The 23,278-nt window shown below is 40.9% G+C and overlaps 2 non-coding genes across 2 annotated transcripts; both read left to right on the top strand.

Annotated features, from left to right (window-relative positions):
- Positions 1-1,581: 1,581 nt before the first annotated feature.
- LOC141618343 (small nucleolar RNA R71) lies at positions 1,582-1,688 on the top strand. Its single transcript, XR_012531368.1, has one exon. It is a non-coding gene; the product is annotated as a small nucleolar RNA R71 (small nucleolar RNA).
- A 19,757-nt stretch (positions 1,689-21,445) lies between these two features.
- On the top strand, positions 21,446-21,552 carry LOC141618502 (small nucleolar RNA R71). The gene has a single exon (XR_012531413.1). It is a non-coding gene; the product is annotated as a small nucleolar RNA R71 (small nucleolar RNA).
- Positions 21,553-23,278: the final 1,726 nt, after the last annotated feature.

A 23,278-nucleotide genomic window follows, 5' to 3' on the forward strand; every position in this document is an offset into this window, starting at 1 on the left:
AGGAAAGGTCTTCCTAAGATGATTGGAATGTTGGAATCTTCCTCCATATCAACAATGACAAAGTCCACCGGGATGAAAAACTTCCCAATTCGCACGGGGACATCTTCCCATATCCCTAGCGGTGTCTTCGTCGATCTATCGGCCATTTGAAGAGTGATGTTGGTACATTTGAGCTCTCCCATTCCCAACCTTTTACTTACCGAGTACGGCATGACACTCACACTAGCCCCTAGATCACATAAGGCTTTGTTGATCGTTGTGTCGCCGATGGTACACGGTATTGAGAAGCTTCCCGGATCTTTTAACTTTGGAGGTGAACTCCCTTGAAGAATTGCACTACTCACCTTAGTGAAGGCGATAGTCTCAAGTTTTCGGATTGACTTCTTCTTTGTGAGGATATCTTTCATATACTTTGCATAGGCCGGAACGTGATTGATTAATTCCGTGAAAGGAATTGAGACTTCTAAGTTCTTCACAATTTCCATGAACTTTCCAAGTTGATCATCAAATTTGGGCTTGGCTTGACGACTTGGAAAAGGAAGTCTAATCACAATGGGCTCCTTTTCTTTGGTTTTGTCTTCATTTTTCTTTGAACTTTCTTCTTTTGATGATTCCCCTTCCTTGGGACCTTCCACCACAACTTCATTCTCACTAGCTCTCACAACTTCATCCTCAACTTGCTTTTTCGGTGCTTCATATCTTGTACCACTTCTCAAGTGAATGGCACTAACCGTTTCATGTCTAGGGGGATTACCTTGAGGTGGTAATTGCCCCTTTTGTCTTGATGAGCTTGAAGATGCTAGTTGGGTCAATTGTGTTTCCAACATCTTGGTGTGAGCTAGAATGTTGTTGATGGTGGTATCCTTCACTTGGCTATCCTTTTGCATTTGGGTGAAGAATTCTTGTTGATTTTTTTGCATTTGAATGACCGCTTTTTGGACATCAAAACTTTGGTCATTGTGGTGATTGTATGGATTTTGGTTTTGGTAGCCTTGGTTTTGATTGAAAAAGGGTCTTTGATTTTGATTTCTCATGGGTGGTGGAGTGTATGTAGTTTGAGGGTTTTGGACATTTTGGCTCTTGTATGAGAGATTTGGGTGGAACTTGGTGTTTTCATTGTAAAAATTTGAATAAGGGGTGCCACTTTTGTAAGCTTGGAAAGCATTGACTTGTTCGGTTGTTCCCCTACATTCACTTGAGTCATGACCCAAGGTTCCACAATTCTCACATATCCCGCTTGGGATTGATGAGGATGCCGTCATGGCATTGACATGATGCTTTGATGATTTTGAGCTTTCCTCAAGTCTAGCCATAGCTTGTTCAAACTTCAAGTTGATTGTGTCAATGTGAGCACTAAGTTGAGCACCCAATTGAGTAACGGTGTCCACTTCATACTTTCCTCCTCTAGTAGCCTTGCGAGGCCTACTATATTGCGAATTATGGACCGCCATTTCCTCAATCTTGTTCCATGTTTGATTGTCATCAACTTCGGTGAACATTCCATTTGATCCCATATTGAGAATGTTCCTTGAATCTTCATATAAACCATTCCAAAATTGTTGCACTAAAAACCATTCGCTAAGTCCATGGTGAGGACATGAGCGACAAATACCTTTGAACCGCTCCCAAGCTTCATACAAAGACTCTTCATCCCTTTGCTTAAAACCCGTAATTTGAGCTCTTAGCATATTGGTTTTCTCCGGTGGGTAGAATTTTTTGTAGAAAGCTAGAGCTAGCTTCTTCCAAGAATCTATTCCAAGGGTGGTCTTATCAAGGCCCTTCAACCATTGCTTTGCGGTGCCGATTAACGAAAAAGGAAATAAGACCCATCTTATTTGGTCTTGAGTCACGCCCGTTTGAGAGATAGCTTCACAATAATCACAAAATGTTTCCATATGAGAATGAGGGTCCTCACTAGGCATTCCCCCGAATTGGCTCCTCTCAACTAGTTGGATGAAGGCGGACTTGGCAATAAAGTTTCCGGTAAGATGTTGTGGGGTAGGAGTACCATTTGGTAGGTCCTCCTCGGTGGGTATAGAGTGTGACGAGAATTTAGGCATTGTAGGTGGATTTTGTGTGGTATTGTTTAATGGGTTCTCTTCTCCTTCTATTGCGAAAGGATTGACAAACTCACTAGTGGGTTGAACAACTTCACCAACACCTCCCAAATTCCTCCTAACAAATCTCCTATTATTCGTCAAGGTTCTTTCGATTTCACGGTCAAAAGGTAACAAATCTCTTTGTAACCTTCTAGACATGCAAAATATCAAACAACTAGAAAACAATTAGAACAAACCTTGAGGAGTTTTACTTCCCCAAGGTGAAAAAAGACACAACTAAAAACAATAAAAGAAATCTTAAATCAATTAAACACCGTCCCCGGCAACGGCGCCATTTTTGATCGATGCCATTTGGTGTTCACAATTAAGCATATGTGGTCGTTGGTCAATGGTCGATACAAAACACAATTTATACTTCACAAACAACTCTACAATTAGTAAAGAGGCAAGTAAAGGTCGGATCCCAAGGGACGGGTATTGAAATGAAGATTCTATTGTAACTAGTGGTGTCTAGGGGTGTCACAAATTGGGTTGATGTAGAAGGTCACTAAACTAAAATAGCAATGAAAATAAACTAACAAGGTAAATGAAATAAGGGTGGAAACAATTGATTAAAAGCACTAGGGTGTCATGGGTTCATAGGGGAATCATGGGATATGATCATACAAACATGTTCTCAAATTATAAGCAAGCAATTATTGTTGTGATGGATTGAGTTGGGTTATATCTTACAATCCTAGGAAAGTTTGGGTCCCGGAGCCGAATCTCTTGGATTGTACAACACCTACAAGTCGACTTAATCTTCCCTACTTAACACATGCATGGTCTAACAAGACTCGAGTTGGGTTATGTCTTACAAGTCAAGTTGAAAGGATAGAAGATGATAGTAAATGCAAGGATTCATAGGCTTAGCATTTCATCAAATATAACATGTGCATGTATTAAGATCAAAACAAGCAAGCAAATAAGATATGAAAGCATATTAATTTAAGCATGAATCATTCCCCATGTTGGTTTCCCTAATCACCCATTAAACCCTAGCTAAGAGACTACTCACTCATTATCATATTGATCATGCTAGAAAGGTTGTCAATCATACTAACATAATGAAACATGATGAATAAATGAAAGTAATTAGCAATAATTAAAAAGGGATTAAGAGATTATACCTACTAATGATTCCAATAATAAAGCAAGAATAATAGAAGAACTTGATGATTGATGGAAGGTTGTCAATCTCCCAATAAACCCAATAATCTTCTAATTACCCAAAATAAATGAAGAACTAGAGAGAGATTAAAGAACTAAAACTTGGATTAAAACTTGATTAATATTTGATTACAATATTGAAGAGAGATTTGATTGATATTAACTACTCTAATTATTGATAAGAAGAACATGCTCCTCTAATTAGACTAATGGGGTATTTATAGTGAAAATTAGGGAGGATGCATTAGGGTTAACTAAGGGCTAAACTAGTAATTACACTTTTTTAAGTTGAGCAAGGAGCCTCCGGGATTGTCCGAGAGAAGGGCTTCTCCATTTCGTAGCTTGAAGAACGAAACGTTCTGTGTTGTGATCCGTGCGGGCCGGGAGTCGGGACGGCCGGATCTGGGTGGACGATCCGAGCGGATCGAGGAACAAGACGCTCGGACTGGGCATGGGGAATCCGAGCGGATTCCTGGGAGGACGCTCGGGCCGGGAGGACGGACGGATTCTCTACAATCCGCTCGGATTGTAGTTCAAAGCCTTTTCTTCTTCTTTTTCTTCCCTTTTCTTCATGGATTCCTTGGGGATTTCCTTGGGGACTCAAGGATCCTTTTCTCAACAATGCTCTTCTACTATGCTATGTACAAAGGCCTTCTAGTCTTGTCTCTCCTTGATGCTTGGTCATTGAATATGATCAATTTAGCCTTGTTTTGCCATGAAAGTGCAAGATTCTTACTCCTTTCCTACCAAGGGATCAAAATCTCAAAGAATATGCAAAACAAAGAACTAAAGATAAGAAATGACCCAAATAGGCACTAAAAAGCATAGAAACGATGGTAATTCGGGGGCTAAATATGCGCCAATTATGGTCGCATCATCTAGGTGACCTTGATTGACCTTGTGGTAAGGCAACCCAAAAATACTTTCTATCAATAAGTTTGAAGTGCTCATTTCGAAGATTTTGTTATGTGGAAACAATTTATTGCTAAGGAAACCTCAAATGTTATGAAATGTTGAAATGTTGAGAATTTTAGTTGTTTTGATGGAGGCGTACCACTTCGATGTGCTTTGGAGAGGGATCCATTGAATTGGGCCCCGACACGGTTGTGAATTCAACCGCCCATAGACAGAGTGACTATCACTCCGAAAAGCTATTGTCTAGAGGTTATCCGGTTGCCTAATAAGTGATTGGCGAAAGCAAAGGACATTAGCACGGAAGGGACAAACCCCATCTCTAATTTTTGAAATGTGAAAGTTGAATGAGGTCAATTTTTGAATACTAGTCATATCCACCCTTGTTTACAACGATTTGAGCATTTCATTCCCAAAAAGCCTTTTTGTCAAGCCACATTGTCGAGCTTGGGATGATCCATGACCTTTACTTTTGTAGAGAACTCGAGACTTGTCATGTCATATGCTACTAGCATCATAGGGATCATCATTCCATACCATCCGATCGCTCTTGACGAAAGCATTTGGAAATTGAGGACGAATGTAGTCTAGTTTAACACCATTTGGAGGTGATTTAGTGCCATCCTGGTAGCCTTAGTAATTTGTTGAACTAGTATTTGTGAAGGAATATATGCTCTTAAATTTGTTCTCTTTTCGTTGACTCCGCCACTTGATGAGGAAGTGGCTATTCTTTTTGTAGATGCATCCATTACTTGATTTTGTGTGCTTAATGTTTGGATGTGTCGCCATTTTGGCAAGACCCACCTTGCCTTGCAAGAAGGCATCCTACCTCATGGTTGCCTTGTTGTGAGTTGAAGGGGCGGAGTGAGACCCGCTAATTGTCTCATATAGGTTATATTAGTAGGCTAGTTTAAATAAAGGTCTAGTTTTTATCACCTCTTTACTCGGGACGAGTAAAGGTTCGGTTTGGGGATATTTGATGTGACCATTATTTGAGCATATTTAGTCCCATAATTGAGCCTATTTTGCATACTATTATAGCATTTCATGGCCATTTTATCCGTCAAAACCTTCCTATTTGCTTTTCTATTGCATTCTATATGTTTTGCAGAAAAGAAGATAATAAGGCGGAAATTCCCGTCTTTCGTGCCTATTCGGAAGCTATTTGACGATATTTGATGGACTAGTATGAAGAGGAAGCGAGAACTAAATACCAATCATGCAAGAATAAAAAGAGAAGTAGAGAAATAGGATGCTGTGACAGAAGAGGAGCGGGTTTCCCACAAGACACCCGTCCTGCACTTACAACCCGTGCGTCCCACCCACGAAGACGCCCGGATTCCTCCAAAGAATCCGCGCGGATTCCCACGAAGACGCCCGGGCACCACCTCAACAATCCGCCCGTCTTCCTCCTTGGACGCCCGGATTCTCCTACAGCGAACTTTCGCCTTTTTCTTTCTCCGTGAAAGATGCCCATCCTTCCAAAGATACCGGCGTTTCCCTGCTCTAAACTCAAAAGTGTAATTACTAATTTAGCCTTAGTTAACCTAGTGAATCCCTACTATAAATACCCCATTTGTAATAATCAAGTGGCATTATATTGAAGGGGAGACAACCTCTCTTATTAGAAATTCCTCTTAGATTAGATTAGGAGTAGATTAGAATAGATTACTCTTTAATCTTTCCACAAATTACACATTAATCTTTCCATAATTATTGTTCAAGTTTATTATTCAAGTTTATTATTGGGTAATTGAAGATTATTGCGTTATTATTGGGAGATTGACAACCTTCCATCAATCATCAAGTTTCTTCTATTATTCTTTGCATTATTGTTTTGGAATCTCCATAGGTATAATCCTCTTAATCCTTGTTTTAATTATTGTTAATCTTTCTTACTTGTTCATCATGTTTTGCCTTGTTAATATGATTGACAACCTTGTTAACATGCTAAACTTGATAGTAAGTGAGTAGTCTCTTAGCTAGGATTAGTGGGTAATTAAGGGAAACCAACATGGGATTGATTCATGCTTAATCTAATATGTTCACATGATTAAATTGCTTGCTTGTTGTGATGTCAACTTTATGCACATGTTATGTTTGATGAAATGCCAAGCCTATGAATCCTTGCATTTACAACCATCTCTTATCTTTTCAACTTGACTTGTAAGATATAAACCAACTCGAGTCTTGTTAGACCATGCATAGAAGTGGATTAGGAGGAAAGTAAGCCGACTTGTAGGTGTTGTACAATCTAATCGATTCGGCTCCAGGACCCAATGTAATACTCCGTATTTATAAGTCTCTGGGTACTCTATCGAGTAGGCCTTACTCTGTCGAGTAAGGGTAAGTTGCGTTTTAAAATAGTTTCTGACCTGTTGGGTACTCGATCGAGTAGCTATGATACTCAATCGAGTAAGGGGGTACTCGATCGAGTACCTTAGATACTCGATCGAGTAGCCGGTTTACGGGGAGTTTTTCTCGGGTTTTGTTAATTATGCGATTAAGATATATAATCTTTTCCGTCATCATTCTAAACACTTTGGCAAAACCTAATTTACTGTCAAAGAGAGAAAGCAAGTACGTTCATTATCTTAATCGCATTGTTAGCAAATCCCGGAGTTTGGAAGGTCGGTTTTCATCGTTTGTTATACCGTTGAGATCCTTGCGTCGAGGGTAAGATCTATGTACCCTTTTTATTGTCTTTCCTTTAAGTTGGTTAAACCCGAATCTAGGGATTTGGGGGTTTTTGAGTAGTTTGTGATTTGGTAGCATTTGTATGTTGTATGATAGGAGGAGGTTTCGTAGAAGAAGCTTTTTGATACAGCTGTAGAGACCGTCTGATACTTGTGCTTTCCAGGTAGGATTTCCTACTCAGTATTAGTCCCATAATGGGATGATTGTTGATGTGTTGAGATTGATTGTTTGATATAGTAATTGTATTGTGACGGATGTGATTGTGATTGTGATTGATTGTTCTCTGGTTCTCGAGATGCGTTCTCGGTTGAGTGGAGTCACTTGCGGGAGTGGCTTCACGCCCTAGTTTCGCCCTTCGTGGAACCCGCCACGGAAGGGGATGTGCACATTAATGGACAGGGTTATCGCTCATTATGAGGAGCGGGGATTTGGTGGGTACGGCTGCGGTCCCCCATCGGCGGTGGTCCAAAGGGACGATCGGTGATTGAGATTGTTGGGATTGGTGTGGTTGTGTGTATGTGTGTGTGACGGTTAAGCTGTCTGTTTAGCTTATTGTTGATATATTGAGTTGTGTGATTAGTACTGACCCCGGTTGTTGTTTTGTAAACCTGCGGTGATCCATTCGGAGATGGTGAGCAAAGATAATTGAGCGAGTTTGAGTTGAGTCTTGGGATAGTGGGAGGTGCCACCGTCTGACGATAGAAGTCTTCCGCTGTAGTCTTTTAGTTTTATGACATTTCAGTATTTCAGTAGACAGTTGGTTTTAAGAACTTGTACCCGTATTTTGGGATTTGGTTTCAGTTGTACTTTTCACTAAAGTTATATCATTTAAGTTGTTTCTTTATTGTCTTATGAATATCATGCCTCGGGTAACCGAGATGGTAATATCTTCATACCTGAGTGGTCCTGGTAAGGCACTTGGAGTGTGGGGGTGTTACAAATGGTTTCAGAGCGACGATCCTGAAACCTGTAACCAATGAACCTAATGAACATAGGGAGTCAATTAAAATGAACCCGGGGTTAAGGTTGTAGGAGCTAATGCAAAGGCTTGGGAGACGTCCTAAAGTCGCGAACTTGCCCTACAATTTTGAACCGGTCACATGGGGGGTGTATGTCAAGGTCGTATGCGTTGTTTGGTTAGCTTGTTTGTGAATGTGATGAAGTGAGTGTAACTGTTGGATGTTTGCAGTAGAAAGTTGAGAATGTGAAAGAAAGGTTGATGATATATGTAGAACTGTTGTTGGAATGAGAAACATGATGGATGTTTACAATGTGGCGTTTAATAACATGATATAATGATTTCGTAGATCGTATGAAAAGATGCGTAGCATTATATGTTTAGTTATGATATAACGTTGGTTTTATAAAGTTTTTACCATGTTAGCATATGATATAGCATGCGGGTAGTGTTTCTGAGTTAGCATGACTCGATCGAGGGGGACTGACTTGATCGGGTGGGTTTTTGACGATTTTGAGTCCAGAATCGTGTTTTTGGGCTCTCGATCGAGTACCTCGGGCACTCGATCGAGTAGGGGGTCACTCGATCGAGTAGCCTAGCTACTAGCTACTCGGTCGAGTATGTTAGAGATCAGAATGTCTGTTTGGGGTCTGATTTTGGGGCACTCGATCGAGTATGGTGGGCACTCGATCGAGTAGCCTGTTACTCGATTGAGTATGTTTGGGAACTCGATCGAGTAGGGTCTGGGCAGCTTGTTTTCTTGTTTTGAGGTTTTGGCGCGTATGTTTATATCCACCCCTTTTTCTGTTATAGTTTCAAGATGCCGCCCAAGAAGAATGCGTTGTATGCGAGAGCTGAGCTTATGAACATAGATGACATCGTTAAGATGTTGGAGCATCAGGATACTCTTACTGAGGCTTTAAAGACTGTGGGGAAAGATAAGGATAAGGATAAGGAGAAAGAGGTTGATCATTCTAAAATCAGCCTCTATATAGTGAGGTTTAACCCGAAAGAGTACAAGGGAGTTGGGGAGCCTAACCTTCTTGATAGCTGGATTAGAGAGATGGAGAACATATTAGATTTGGTTCACTGTCCTGATGAGATGAGGGTGGAACAGGCTGCGTTCTATCTGAGGGAGGCAGCTGGCAAGTGGTGGGATACGGTGAAAGTGAGTGCTAAGGAGTTATATGCGAACCAAGGTTTACCTCTTATACCTTAGGAAGAGTTTCGTAGGGCTATGAGAAAAGAGTTTGTACCGGAGCATGTGAGGAGTAAGTTGAGAGAGGAGTTTGACAGTTTTAAGATGACCGTTGAGATGTCTGTGGCCGAGTACTACAGGCAGTTCAATGAGAAGTCTAGGTATGCTGAGGATATGGGTTTGAATGAGGAGAATCTAGCGCTCAGGTTTGAGAGGGGGTTGACCCCTAAGATTATGGATAAGTTACCCGTGTGAGTCCTTACTGATGTTAAGGAAGCTTATGAGAGGGCTGGGAGAGCTGAGAGGTTGGTGGAGATGGCTCAGGAGAGGTTAGGTGGCGAGAAAAGGAGGTCTGAGAGCGAGGGTAGTGGCCAATCTAATCACAAGAAAGGCAACCACAATCAGTCTACAGGGTTTTCTTCTGGGTCAGGGTTCAGTGCTGGGGCTTCCTTTGGGCGTGGCCGTGGAAGTGTTAGTGGTAGTTGGGGAGTGACCTGCTATAGTTGTGGTGGTGTAGGTCACAAGAGACATGAGTGCACAAGTGCACCGGGAACTTTCCGGAGACCTGCGCAGAGCTACGCGAGCAATAGACCGGCTAGGTCGTGGGCAAACCGGGGAAGTCAGAGCTATCAGAGTGGAGGTAACCGCAATGGCGGTAATTCTTATCAGAAACCACCGACGAACAACAACAACAATCAAGGGTCGGGTGCTAACCCGACCACATCGGCTCCCATCTTGTCCGGGGAGGTGGACGGAAGACCGATGGAAAGTTATTCATGATGGAGAAGAAAGCAGCTGAGGAGGATGCACACGTTATCACCGGTACTTTTCTTGTTAATGGTATTCATACCTTTGTTTTGTTTGATTCGGGGGCTTCTCAGTCGTTTGTATCTTCGAGTCATGTTAAACGGTTGGGTTTGAGGGTGTGTGAGTCTGTTAGTGAACAAGTTTTTATACCTTCGGGTGAGCCTGTATCTTGTGGGAGGTTATATAGGGATGTACCTATGATAGTTGGGCAAGTTGATTTTCCTGTAGACTTGCTAGAGTTTCCTTTTGACGGTATTGAGATGATAGTCGGGATGGATTGGTTAGGAAAGTATAAGGCTAGGATAGACTATCATCAAAAGAAAGTGTCTTTGAGAGGGCCTACGGGTGTTAGTGTGTCTTATCGTGGGTTCCTAGTCAAACCCAAAGTTAAGTTGATTGCAGCTGTCACCTTGAAGTCTTACCTGAGGAAGGGATGTCCTTTGATCTTGTGCCATGTGAGAGATGACCGGATAAAGAGTCCGTCAGTTGATCAGATACCGGTGGTGGGAGAGTTTGCAGATGTTTTTCCAGAGGAGATTTCGGGGTTGCCACCGAAGAGGGAGATAGATTTCACCGTTGAGTTGAAACCGGGGACGGGGCCAATCTCTAAGGCACCGTACCGGATGGGTCCTAAAGAGATGGAGGAGCTCAGGAAGTAGTTAGATGATCTTATAGGGAAGGGGTACATTAGACCTAGTGTATCGCCGTGGGGAGCACCAGTTCTTTTTGTGAAGAAGAAAGATGGGAGTTTGAGGTTGTGCATAGATTAAAGGGAGCTGAACCGAGTGACGGTGAAGAACAAGTATCCTTTGCCAAGGATAGATGACATGTTTGATCAGTTGAGTGGTGCATCAGTCTTTTCTAAGATTGATTTGAGATCGGGGTACCATCAAGTGAAGATTAGAGAGGTGGACATACCAAAGACAGCTTTCACGTCGAGGTATGGCCATTATGAGTATGTGGTGATGCCGTTTGGGTTGTCTAATGCGCCGGCAGTGTTTATGGATTTGATGAATAGGATCTTTAGACAGTTTTTGGACAAGTTTGTAGTGGTGTTTATCGATGATATCTTAGTCTACTCCAAGACTAAGGAGGAGCATGAGGAGCATCTAAGGGGTGTGTTGCAGACTTTGAGGGAGCATGAGTTGTATGCTAAACTGTCCAAGTGCGAGTTCTGGTTAGAGAAAGTTGCTTTTATGGGGCATGTGATCTCTAAGGAGGGAGTAGCTGTGGATCCGGCGAAGATTGAGGCAGTGACAAAGTGGGAAGCACCAAAGAATGTTGCTGAGATCAGGAGTTTTCTGGGTTTAGCTGGGTACTACAGACGGTTCGTGAAGGATTTCTCCAAGATAGCCAGACCTATGACAGCGTTGATGAGGAAAGAGAACAGGTTTCGTTGGGATGGGAGTTGTGAGACGGCGTTTCAAACATTAAAGGAGCGTTTAACCACAGCTCCTATCTTAGCATTGCCTGAAGGGATCGAGAAATTTGAGGTTTATACAAATGCCTCAAAGAATGGGTTGGGATGTGTGTTGATGCAGAAAGGTAAGGTGATTGCCTATGCTTCTAGGCAATTGAAGCCTTATGAGGAGAACTACCCTACTCATGATCTGGAGTTGGGTGTAGTGGTGTTTGCTCTCAAGATATAGAGACATTACCTTTATGAAGCAATCTTTAAGGTATTTTCTGATCATAAGAGTCTCAAGTATATTTTCACTCAAAAGGAGTTGAACATGAGACAGAGGAGGTGGATGGAGCTGATTGGCGATTATGACATGAAAATTATCTACCATGAAGGGAAGGCCAATGTAGTTGCTGATGCTTTGAGTAGGAAGAGTGTACATTCTCTGTGTACAGCTCTATCTTTGAAGAGGCTGAGAGATGAGGTAGCGAGGTTTGGGATACATATGATGCGGAAAGGAGATACCATGGGTGATATGACAGTGCAGCTTGAGTTTTATGATGACATTCGAGGTAAGCAGGCTTTGGATCCTAAGATAGTTGAGTGGAGAGCTGAAGTAGAGAAAGGGACAGTGTCTCGATTCTCTATTCATACAGACGGTAGTTTGAGGTTTGATGGTAGGTGGTGTGTTCCTAATGATGAGGAGTTGAAAAAGACTATCATGACAGAGGCACATTGCACACCATATTCAGTTCATCCAGGTGGAGATAAGTTGTACAAGGATTTAAAGAATACGTTCTGGTGGCCTGGGATGAAGAAAGAAACAGCTGAGTTTGTGGCCCGTTGTTTGACATGCCAGAGAGTAAAAGGGGAACAGCGACGACCACAAGGTAAGATTCAGTCTCTAGAGGTACCTGAGTGGAAGTGGGAATCCATTTCCATGGATTTTAGCGTGGGTTTGCCAAAGAGTCAACAAGGTAACAACATGATTTGGGTAATAGTGGATCGACTGACCAAGTCAGCTCACTTTGTTCCAAAGAAATATACATGAACTAGAGCACAATTGGCTATGGCCTATCGAAAGAACGTGCTTAAGTTACATGGAGTCCCTAAGGACATAGTGTCTGACAGAGATGCGAGATTTATATCAAGGTTTTGGAAAGAGTTGCAGGAATCGTTGGGAACAACTTTGAAGATGAGTACAGCATTTCATCCTGCGACAGACGGACAGACTGAGAGAACAATCAAGACTCTTGAGGATATGTTGCGAGCTTGTGTGATGGATTTTGGTGGTAGCTGGGAACAGAGGTTGGACTTGATAGAATTTTCTTACAATAACAGCTATCACACTAGTATTGGTATGGCACCGTTTGAGGCTTTGCATGGGAGGAGATGTAGGAGTCCGATTTGTTGGGACGATAGTGCTAAGGCAGTGGTTTTAGGACCAAAGATGGTGCATGAGATGGTGGAACAGATTAAGATGATCAGGGAACGGATGAGAGCAGCTCAAGATAGGCAAAAGAGTTATGCAGATCTACATCGCCGGGACATAGAGTATCAAGTTCGGGACAAGGTTCTTTTGAAAGTGTCTCCTATGCGTGGGGTTATGAGATTTGGGAAGAAAGGCAAGCTAAGTCAGAAGTTTATTGGGCCTTATGAGATCTTAGAGCGAGTTGAGGAAGTTGCATATCGTCTGGCTTTACCAGCTGATCGAGGCCATTTCGTGTTCACAATTAAGTATATGTGGTCGTTGGTCAATGGTCGATACAAAACACAATTTATACTTCACAAACAACTCTACAATTAGTAAAGAGGCAAGTAAAGGTCGGATCCCAAGGGACGGGTATTGAAATGAGAATTCTATTGTAACTAGTAGTGTCTAGGGGTGTCACAAGTTGGGTTGATGTAGAAGGTTACTAAACTAGAATAACAATGAAAATAAACAAACAAGATGAATTAAAGTGGTGTAAACAATTGATTAAAGGCACTAGGGTGTCATGGGTTCATAGGGGAATCATGGGATATGATCATACAAACATGTTCTCAAATTATAAGCAAGCAATTATTGTTGTGGTGGATTGAGTTGGGTTATATCTTACAATCCTAGGAAGGTTTGGGTCCCGGAGCCGAATCGATTAGATTGTACAACACCTACAAGTCGACTTAATCTTTCCTACTCAACACATGCATGGTCTAACAAGACTCGAGTTGGGTTATGTCTTACAAGTCTTGTTGAAGGGATAGTAGATGATAGTAAATGCAAGGATTCATAGGCTTAGCATTTCATCAAATATAACATGTGCATGTATTAAGATCAAAACAAGCAAGCAAATAAGATATGAAAGCATATTGATTTAAGCATGAATCATTCCCCATGTTGGTTTCCCCTAATCACCCATTAAACCCTAGCTAAGAGACTACTCACTCATTATCATGTTGATCATGCTAGCAAGGTTGTCAATCATACTAACAAAGCTAAACATGATGAATAAATGAAAGTAATTAACAATAGTTAAAAAGGGATTAAGAGATTATACCTACTAATGATTCCAAAATAATAATGCAAAGAATAATAGAAGAACTTGATGATTGATGGAAGGTTGTCAATCTCCCAATAAACCCAATAATCTTCTAATTACCCAAAATAAAGGAAGAACAAGAGAGAGATTAAAGAACTAAAACTTGGATTAAAACTTGATTAATACTTGATTACAATATTGAAGAGAGATTTGATTGATATTAACTACTCTAAATATTGATAAGAAGAACATGCTCCTCTAATTAGACTAATGGGGTATTTATAGTGAAAATTAGGGAGGATGCATTAGGGTTAACTAAGGGCTAAACTAGTAATTACACTTTTTAAGTTGAGCAAGGAGGACCCGGTATTTTCTGAGAGAAGGGCTTCTCTTTTCGTAGCTTGAAGAATGAAATCCGTCTTTGTCGCGGAATCCGGGCGGATTAGAGTCGGGACGGCCGGATTTGGGCGGTGCAATCCGAGCGGATTCAGGAGAGGGACGCTCGGATTGTTGAGGGGGAATCCGAGCGGATTCCAAGGAGGGACGCTCGGATTGTTGAGGCTGGACGGACGGATTGTCTGCAATCCGTTCGGATTGTTGGTGAGCGTCAATTCTTCTTCTTTTCTTCCCTTTTCTTCATAAATTCCTTGGGGATCTCCTTGGGGACGCAAGGATCCTTTCTCAACATTGTTCTTCTACTATGATATGTACAAAGGCCTTCTAGTCTTGTCTCTTCTTGATGCTTGGTCATTGAATACAATCAATTTAGCCTCGTTTTGCCATGAAAATGCAAGATTCTTACTCCTTTCCTACCAAGGGATCAAAATCTCAAAGAATATGCAAAACAAAGAACTAAAGATAAGAAATGACCCAAATAGGCACTAAAAAGCATGGGAACAAGGCTAATTCGGGGGCTAAATATGCGCTAATTATGGTCACATCAAATATCCCCAAATCGAACCTTTGCTCGTCCCGAGTAAAGAGGTGACAAAGACTAGGACCAAAACTAATCTATCCTAATAATAATAGCCGATATGAGACAATTAGCGGGTCTCACTCCGCCCCTTCAACTCACAACAAGACAACCATGAGATAGGATGCCTTCTTGCAAGGCAAGGTGGGTCTTGCCAAAATGGCGACACATCCAAACATTAAAGCACACACAAAACAAGTAATGGATGCATCTACAAAAGAATAGCCACTTTCCTCATCTAAGTGGCGGAAATTATCTACAAGGGAAGCAATTCAAGGGTACACAATCCTTCATAAATGCAATTTGTTCAAACTACTAAGCCTAGAAGGATACCAATAAATCACCTCCAAAATGTGTCAAGCTAGGGTACCTTTGTCCTCAATCGTTAAATGCTTTTGTCAAGAGTAGGCTCCCTATGGTGTTAGAAACACTGGAGGATCGCGGAATTCCCCCTCTTGCCTAGACAAGAAGAAGGGTCGTCCCCTCTCTACCATGCACAAAAATGGATACGATGGATAAAGGGATCAATAGATATTTGAGTTTCACTTTGGGAGTTTGCTTTTGTTTTTGTTTTTTTCCCCCCCCCCCCCCCCCCCCCCCCCCCCCAATTTCTTGTGGCATTTGACATTTGAGAACACTTTCTTTGCCATTTCTTTTTGATTTTTGGCATTTCAACACTTGACAACTTTCAACTTTTTGCATTTTCTTTTGAACATTTTCAAAGTCACCCCAATTAGTAACGAGGGTGCCTTATATTTGAAGCTTTTAGGAGTCTATTTTTGCTCCTCTTTTCATTTGATGCAATTTTGCAAACTTTCTTTCATTTTTCATTTCATTGAACTCAAATTGATTTCTTTTTGTGCCCATTCCCTTTGATGACAAAAATGTGGTAGAACATGGATGATGGATGGATGGATGCATGGTTTCAAGGGTCACCTTGGAATAAACGGTAGCCAAGGAGTTATCACACCACAAGGTACTCTTGACTAGGCCTTAATCCATGGGTCAAAGGATACTAGCATGCCACATCCTAGGGTGTTTTACAAGTATTCTAACAAGCAAAGTCTTAAGAAGAAAAAGCATCTACTAGGGCCTATATACACTTGTCAAGCTTCCCAAATAGACGGTTTCACAAAAATTTTTCTAACATGCAACTACATGCCATGATGCAACTATCATATACACATCCTAATGCAAATGATTCTACCAACTAATATGCTATATAAACTAAATGCAATCCTAAGTTCACATTGTTTTTACCGCATCAATCAAAATAAAGCCACATAGTCATTAACATAAAGAGGAAAAAGGAGATTGGAAAGATCATACCATGCGGTCTTCAATATCCTCATGTCTCGGATGTGGCGTAGTCAATCAAAGTGAACAAGGATAAAACAAACACAATATATACAAAGGAAATGAACTTGTTTTTGGATTTTTCAATTTTTTCAATTTTTATGATTTTTGAAATTTTTCAATTTTTATGGTTTTTGAATAAAAGTTAAGTGTTAGAATTCCCATCCCCACACTAATATGGGCATTGTCCTCAATGGCCAAAATGATGGAAATTATGCAAAGATGATGCATGATTTCTATACTAAATGCAATTCTATACTAAGCTATACTACATGATGCATGATTTTTGTTATGACGGAGAGGATAATTTAGATTACCTCCCGTTGTGTATGCATTTACTTCCCCAAACCGAGTGAGACACTATTGCTAATGTTCAAGGATGGGTATAGTTCATGCACACACTATGCTATGCATGAAACTAGATTGTCATTTTGGATTTTACAAATGGGAACAATAAAAGAAGAACACCTCAATGGAACCGAGGTGTGAGTCCTTTGATGTTGCTAGGACTAAACCAACAATGATCAAAATGAAATAAAATACAAAGAGATATAGACAAACCATGGGAGTGTAGGAGTCTCCAAGGCTTGCTAGTCTTCCATCATGCTATCATCATCACCACTTCCCTCATGAGAAGTGGTCACATTGCCACTTTCCTTGTCACTTTCTTCTTCACTTTCTCCATCATCTTGTTCATCATCATCTTCACCATCTCTTTCTCCATCTCCACTTGCTTCTTCCTCAATATTATCATCAATTTCTTCACCATTTCCAACAACCTCATTATCTCCCACCATGTCCCTAGATGCACCCGGAAACAAGGCTTCTTTATCCGCCCAACTAGGCAAAGGACAAGATGGATCAAGGAGTCCTTGCCTAGCTAAATGTAGGAGGGGAGGATATTGAGCCAAATTTGCATTCTTCCGATCTTCATAAGCTTGCTTGTGCATTGCTTGCATAAGAAGAGTGACATAGTCTTTCCCAATTTCAACTCCTTCCGGCTTGAACTCTTCATACACAAAGGGGTAAGGCGGTATAACAATGGAAGAGGAGGGGGTTTCATGATCACCCTTTTGTTGTTGAATGATGTACTCGGCTTCTTCGGATAGGGGAAGTAGATAGTTGGTCCGGTGGACACTTAGGCGGCAAATCTTCGAGGGTAAGGTGAACGATCTAGCTTCACTAGTTAGCCATCCATATTTAGTGTCAAGGGGGTTATGGGCAACCAACTTGAACTTGTTGATCATAATGTGCATATCAATAAGATGGCCACCTTCCTTTGCCTTGTACTTGCTATCCTTATTGAAATTAGGATCAAAGTGCTTGGCTAGGACCGTGACTAGGCCGCCATTAACAATAACGGTTGTACCCTTCTTCCCACTCTCAACATTGAGCCATCTATCAACCAATAGCCTCAAAGAATTAAAAGGCTTGGTATGGATTCTTCCGACATTCAAAGCCGATTCAAGGAGAATAAAATCAAGTCTTGTGAAATGATTGGTGTCTTTCCTAGCAATTATGGTATTTCCCACAACTTTGTGCCATACTCTTATGCCCGGATGATGGACCAAAAGAGCACGACAAGCATGAAAATCATCAAATTTCTTCCCGGAGATTGCCTCCCAAAGAGGCTCGGGGTCATACTTTCCATAATGCTTAAGATATCTCGATTCATCGCTAAGACCCAAAATTTCACCTAATTCCTTAAAGGTAATGCGTCTACTAATGTTAGCTAGACGAAACTCAAGATTTTCCCTATCCTCAACTTTGGTGACTTTCAAAGAACTTAAAAATTCCAAGACAAGGGAGGGGTATGTCGATTCCTTTGTTTCAAACAATTTCTTCAAACCCATGGCATTGAAAAAGGCTTTTATTTGTTCAAGAACACCCAATTTCTCCAAGGCATCTTTACATATGAATTTGGTGGATTGAATTGATTTCATAGCAAACTTGACAAATGTATTTCTATGGGTATCAGAAATAAAAGTTACCTCCGGATAATGCAAGAGTTGATCGATTACCGGAGTAGAAGGTGATGCTCCCATAGAAGTTTGTTGTTGTTGTTGCACTTCCAAGTTTGGTGTTGATACCACCATTGCCAAAGCTTTCTTTGTTTGGAGAGCTTTTTGCCTTTGAGAGAGAGCCTTTGCCTTTGGTGCCTTTGTTGCTCCCTTTGTCCTTGCCATTTGATGAACTAACCAAGAAAAGAATCAAAAATCTTCAATTTGTAGGATGCCCAAATCGATTTGAAGGTGAAAGGCTTTGCCTTTATGAAATCAAAAATCGACTCAAAGGTTGAAGATTTTGTTTTTGGTTTTGATTTTTATTGAAGATGGGGTGATTGATTTGTTGTTTGAAGGATGGTTTGATTTGATTTTGGTGGATTTTGTTGAGGGTTTTTGTTTTTGTGATGGAGAGGATGAGGGTTTTGATGTTGTGGGTAGTGTTTATGAATGAATGAAGGAATGAATGAAGGTGGGAGGGTATTTAAAGAAGTCGAAATTTTCGAAAACGCAGGAGCAATCTGTGCGGATTAGGCCCAATCCGTGCGGATTCTGCAGCTTCAAAATTTTCAGAAGCTCGCCTAAAGACGGGCGGATTCTGGGGAATCCGCTCGGATTATTCTGTGTTGGGACGGGCGGATTTGCTGCAGGACGGACGGATTTCAGTCCAGAGAAATTTCTTTGTTTTCTTCAGCTGCAAAGACGGGCGTCTTCTTCACAAGACGGACGGATTCTATGAGACGGGCGTCTTTCCAGAAATCCGCTCGGATTCTTTAACAGTCAAGAATTCTTCAATTTCAGCTCAGGTCAGGACGGACGTCTTCTCAGCAGGATGCTCGGATTGTTGAAGACGGGCGGATTCTCAGGAATCCGCTCGGATTCTTTTCTGTTGTACACGGATTCAGCTCTACCCGTGCACAAACGCATTCCCTTATCATTATTTCCTTTCTTTCTTTCAAATCTTGTGTTCTTCATTGTGGGGGCACTACTAAGGCATGAATAGCCTAGGCAATTGCCATCCCCACACTAAGGTAAAGCACTACACATCAATTGAAGTCGTTAGTCCCTCCCTCACTTCTCTCTTACATGACAATTATTTTGATCAAAGTAAATAAAAATCCAAAAATGACAAAAATGCAATACAAGAATTGAAATGTAAGTTAGGGAGTTAGAAATATTTACAAGTGGTGGTTTAGGGAGGACTCCACCAAACTCTCATTCTTGATGAGATGTCAAGGGGGCATGTTCAAGGTGTTGTTGATGTTGCTCAACACCTTGAAAAAGTAATCAAAAGCTTGTTCATTATTATGGTAGAGGTCCTCAATAGACCGTGGCCCTTGTTGTTGATCATGATCGATGGCATGCCCAATGTAGGGATTAAAAATCCCTTCAAACTCGTTGTCCCAAAGACCACAAACTTCATTGAGTTGATCATTGAAAATCTCTTGCTTAGATGGAGACAACTCTCCCAATTTCTTCTCTTGGCCAATGAGGCCATCCTCTTCTTCCTTGGTTGATTTTGATGAGCCTTGCAAGCTCTCCTTGTCATAATTCACTTGCTCCTTGAATGGAGCATCTTCATCTTTCTTCTTCCATTGGAGTTCCGATTTCTTCCTTTCATCCTTCCGGCTATAATGATCAATCATGAAACATGGCTAATGCAAACGAGGAGCTCTCATGGTTTTGTCAAGATTAAAAGTTATGCTTTCATCTCCCACTTCTAGAGTGAGCTCTCCATGTTTCACATCAATCACCGCACCCGCAGTGTGTAGGAAAGGTCTTCCTAAGATGATTGGAATGTTGGAATCTTCCTCCATATCAACAATGACAAAGTCCACCGGGTTGAAAAACTTCCCAATTCGCACGGGGACATCTTCCCATATCCCTAATGGTGTCTTCGTCGATCTATCGGCCATTTGGAGTGTGATATTGGTGCATTTAAGCTCTCCCATCCCCAACCTTTTACTCACCGAGTACGGCATGACACTCACACTAGCCCCTAGATCACATAAGGCTTTGTTGATCGTCGTGTCGCCAATGGTACACGGTATTGAGAAGCTTTCCGGATCCTTTAACTTTGGAGGTGAACTCCCTTGAAGTATTGCACTACTCACCTTAGTGAAGGCGATAGTCTCAAGTTTCCGGATCGACTTCTTCTTTGTGAGGATATCTTTCATGTACTTTGCATAGGCCGTAACGTGATTGATTAATTCCGTGAAAGGAATTGAGACTTCTAAGTTCTTCACAATCTCCATGAACTTTCCAAGTTGATCATCAAATTTGGGCTTGGCTTGACGACTTGGAAAAGGAAGTCTAATCACAATGGGCTCCTTCTCTTTGGCCTTGTCTTCATTTTTCTTTGAACTTTCTTCTTTTGATGATTCCCCTTCTTTGGAGTTTTGCACAATTTCTTCCTTTTCACTAGCTTCCACAACTTCATCCTCAACTTGCTTCTTCGGTGCCTCATACCTTGTACCACTTCTCAAGTGAATGGCACTAACCGTTTCATGTCTAGGGGGATTACTTTGAGGTGGTAATTGCCCTTTTTGTCTTGGTGAGCTTGAAGATGCTAGTTGAGTCAATTGTGTTTCCAACATCTTGGTGTGAGCTAGAATGTTGTTGATGGTGGTGTCTTTTGCTTGGCTATCTTTTTGCATTTGAGTGAAAAATTCTTGTTGATTCTTTTGCATTTGGAGGACCGCTTTTTGGACATCAAAACCTTGGTCATTTTGGTGATTGTATGGATTTTGATTTTGGTAACCTTGGTTTTGATTGTAAAAGGGTCTTTGATTTTGGTTTCTCATGGGTGGTGGAGTGTATGTTGTTTGAGGGTTTTGAACATTTTGGCTTTTGTATGAGAGATTTGGATGGAACTTGGTGTTTTCATTGTAAAAATTTGAATAAGGGGTACCACTTTTGTAAGCTTGGAAAGCATTAACTTGTTCGGTTGTTCCCCTACACTCACTTGGGTCATGACCCAAAGTTCCACAATTCTCACATATCCCACTTGGGATTGATGAGGATGCCGTCATGGCATTAACATGATGCTTTGATGATTTTGAGTTTTCCTCAAGTCTAGCCATAGCTTGTTCAAACTTCAAGTTGATTGTGTCAATGTGAGCACTAAGTTGAGCACCCAATTGAGTAACGGAGTCCACTTCATGCTTTCCTCCTCTAGTAGCCTTGCGAGGTCTACTATATTTTGAATTATGGACCGCCATTTCCTCAATGTTGTTCCATGTTTGATTGTCATCAACTTCGGTGAACATTCCATTTGATCCCATATTGAGAATGTTCCTTGAATCTTCATATAAACCATTCCAAAATTGTTGTACCAAAAACCATTCGCTAAGTCCATGGTGAGGACATGAGCGACAAATACCTTTGAACCGCTCACAAGCTTCATACAAAGATTCTTCATCCCTTTGCTTAAAACCCGTAATTTGAGCTCTTAGCATGTTGGTCTTTTCCGGTGGGTAGAATTTTTTGTAGAAAGCTAGAGCTAACTTCTTCCAAGAATCTATTCCAAGGGTGGCCTTATCAAGGCCCTTCAACCATTGCTTTGCGGTGCCGATTAAGGAAAAAGGAAATAAGACCCATCTAATTTGGTCTTGAGTCACGCCCGTTTGAGAGATAGCATCACAATAGTCGCAAAAGGTTTCCATATGGGAATGAGGGTCTTCACTAGGCATCCCCCAAATTGGCTCCTCTCAACTAATTGGATGAAGGCGGACTTGGCAATAAAATTTCCGGTTAGATGTTGTGGTGTAGGAGTACCATTTGGTAGATTCTCCTCGGTGGGTATAGAGTGTGACGAGAATTTAGGCATTGTAGGTGGATTTTGTGTGGTATTGTTTAATGGGTTCTCTTCTCCTTCTATTGCGAAAGGATTGACAAACTCACTAGTGGGTTGAACAACTTCACCAACACCTCTTAAATTCCTCCTAACAAGTCTCATATTATTCGTCAAGGTTCTTTCGATTTCACGGTCAAAAGGTAACAAATCACCTTGTAACCTTCTAGACATGCAAAATATCAAACAACTCAAAAACAATTAGAACAAACCTTGAGGAGTTTTACTTCCCCAAGGTGAAGAAAGACACAACTAATAGCAATAAAAAGAAATCTTAAATCAATTAAACACCGTCCCCGGCAACGGCGCCATTTTTGATCGAGGCCATTTCGTGTTCACAATTAAGTATATGTGGTCGTTGGTCAATGGTCGATACAAAACACAATTTATACTTCACAAACAACTCTACAATTAGTAAAGAGGCAAGTAAAGGTCGGATCCCAAGGGACGGGTATTGAAATGAGAATTCTATTGTAACTAGTAGTGTCTAGGGGTGTCACAAATTGGGTTGATGTAGAAGGTTACTAAACTAGAATAACAATGAAAATAAACAAACAAGATGAATTAAAGGGGTGTAAACAATTGATTAAAGGCACTAGGGTGTCATGGGTTCATAGGGGAATCATGGGATATGATCATACAAACATGTTCTCAAATTATAAGCAAGCAATTATTGTTGTGGTGGATTGAGTTGGGTTATATCTTACAATCCTAGGAAGGTTTGGGTCCCGGAGCCGAATCGATTAGATTGTACAACACCTACAAGTCGAATTAATCTTTCCTACTCAACACATGCATGGTCTAACAAGACTCGAGTTGGGTTATGTCTTACAAGTCTTGTTGAAGGGATAGTAGATGATAGTAAATGCAAGGATTCATAGGCTTAGCATTTCATCAAATATAACATGTGCATGTATTAAGATCAAAACAAGCAAGCAAATAAGATATGAAAGCATATTGATTTAAGCATGAATCATTCCCCATATTGGTTTCCCCTAATCACCCATTAAACCCTAGCTAAGAGACTACTCACTCATTATCATGTTGATCATGCTAGCAAGGTTGTCAATCATACTAACAAAGCTAAACATGATGAATAAATGAAAGTAATTAACAATAATTAAAAAGGGATTAAGAGATTATACCTACTAATGATTCCAAAATAATAATGCAAAGAATAATAGAAGAACTTGATGATTGATGGAAGGTTGTCAATCTCCCAATAAACCCAATAATCTTCTAATTACCCAAAATAAAGGAAGAACAAGAGAGAGATTAAAGAACTAAAACTTGGATTAAAACTTGATTAATACTTGATTACAATATTGAAG

This window comes from Silene latifolia, chromosome 1 (genome assembly GCF_048544455.1).
Source record: "Silene latifolia isolate original U9 population chromosome 1, ASM4854445v1, whole genome shotgun sequence".
NCBI lineage: Eukaryota > Viridiplantae > Streptophyta > Magnoliopsida > Caryophyllales > Caryophyllaceae > Silene > Silene latifolia.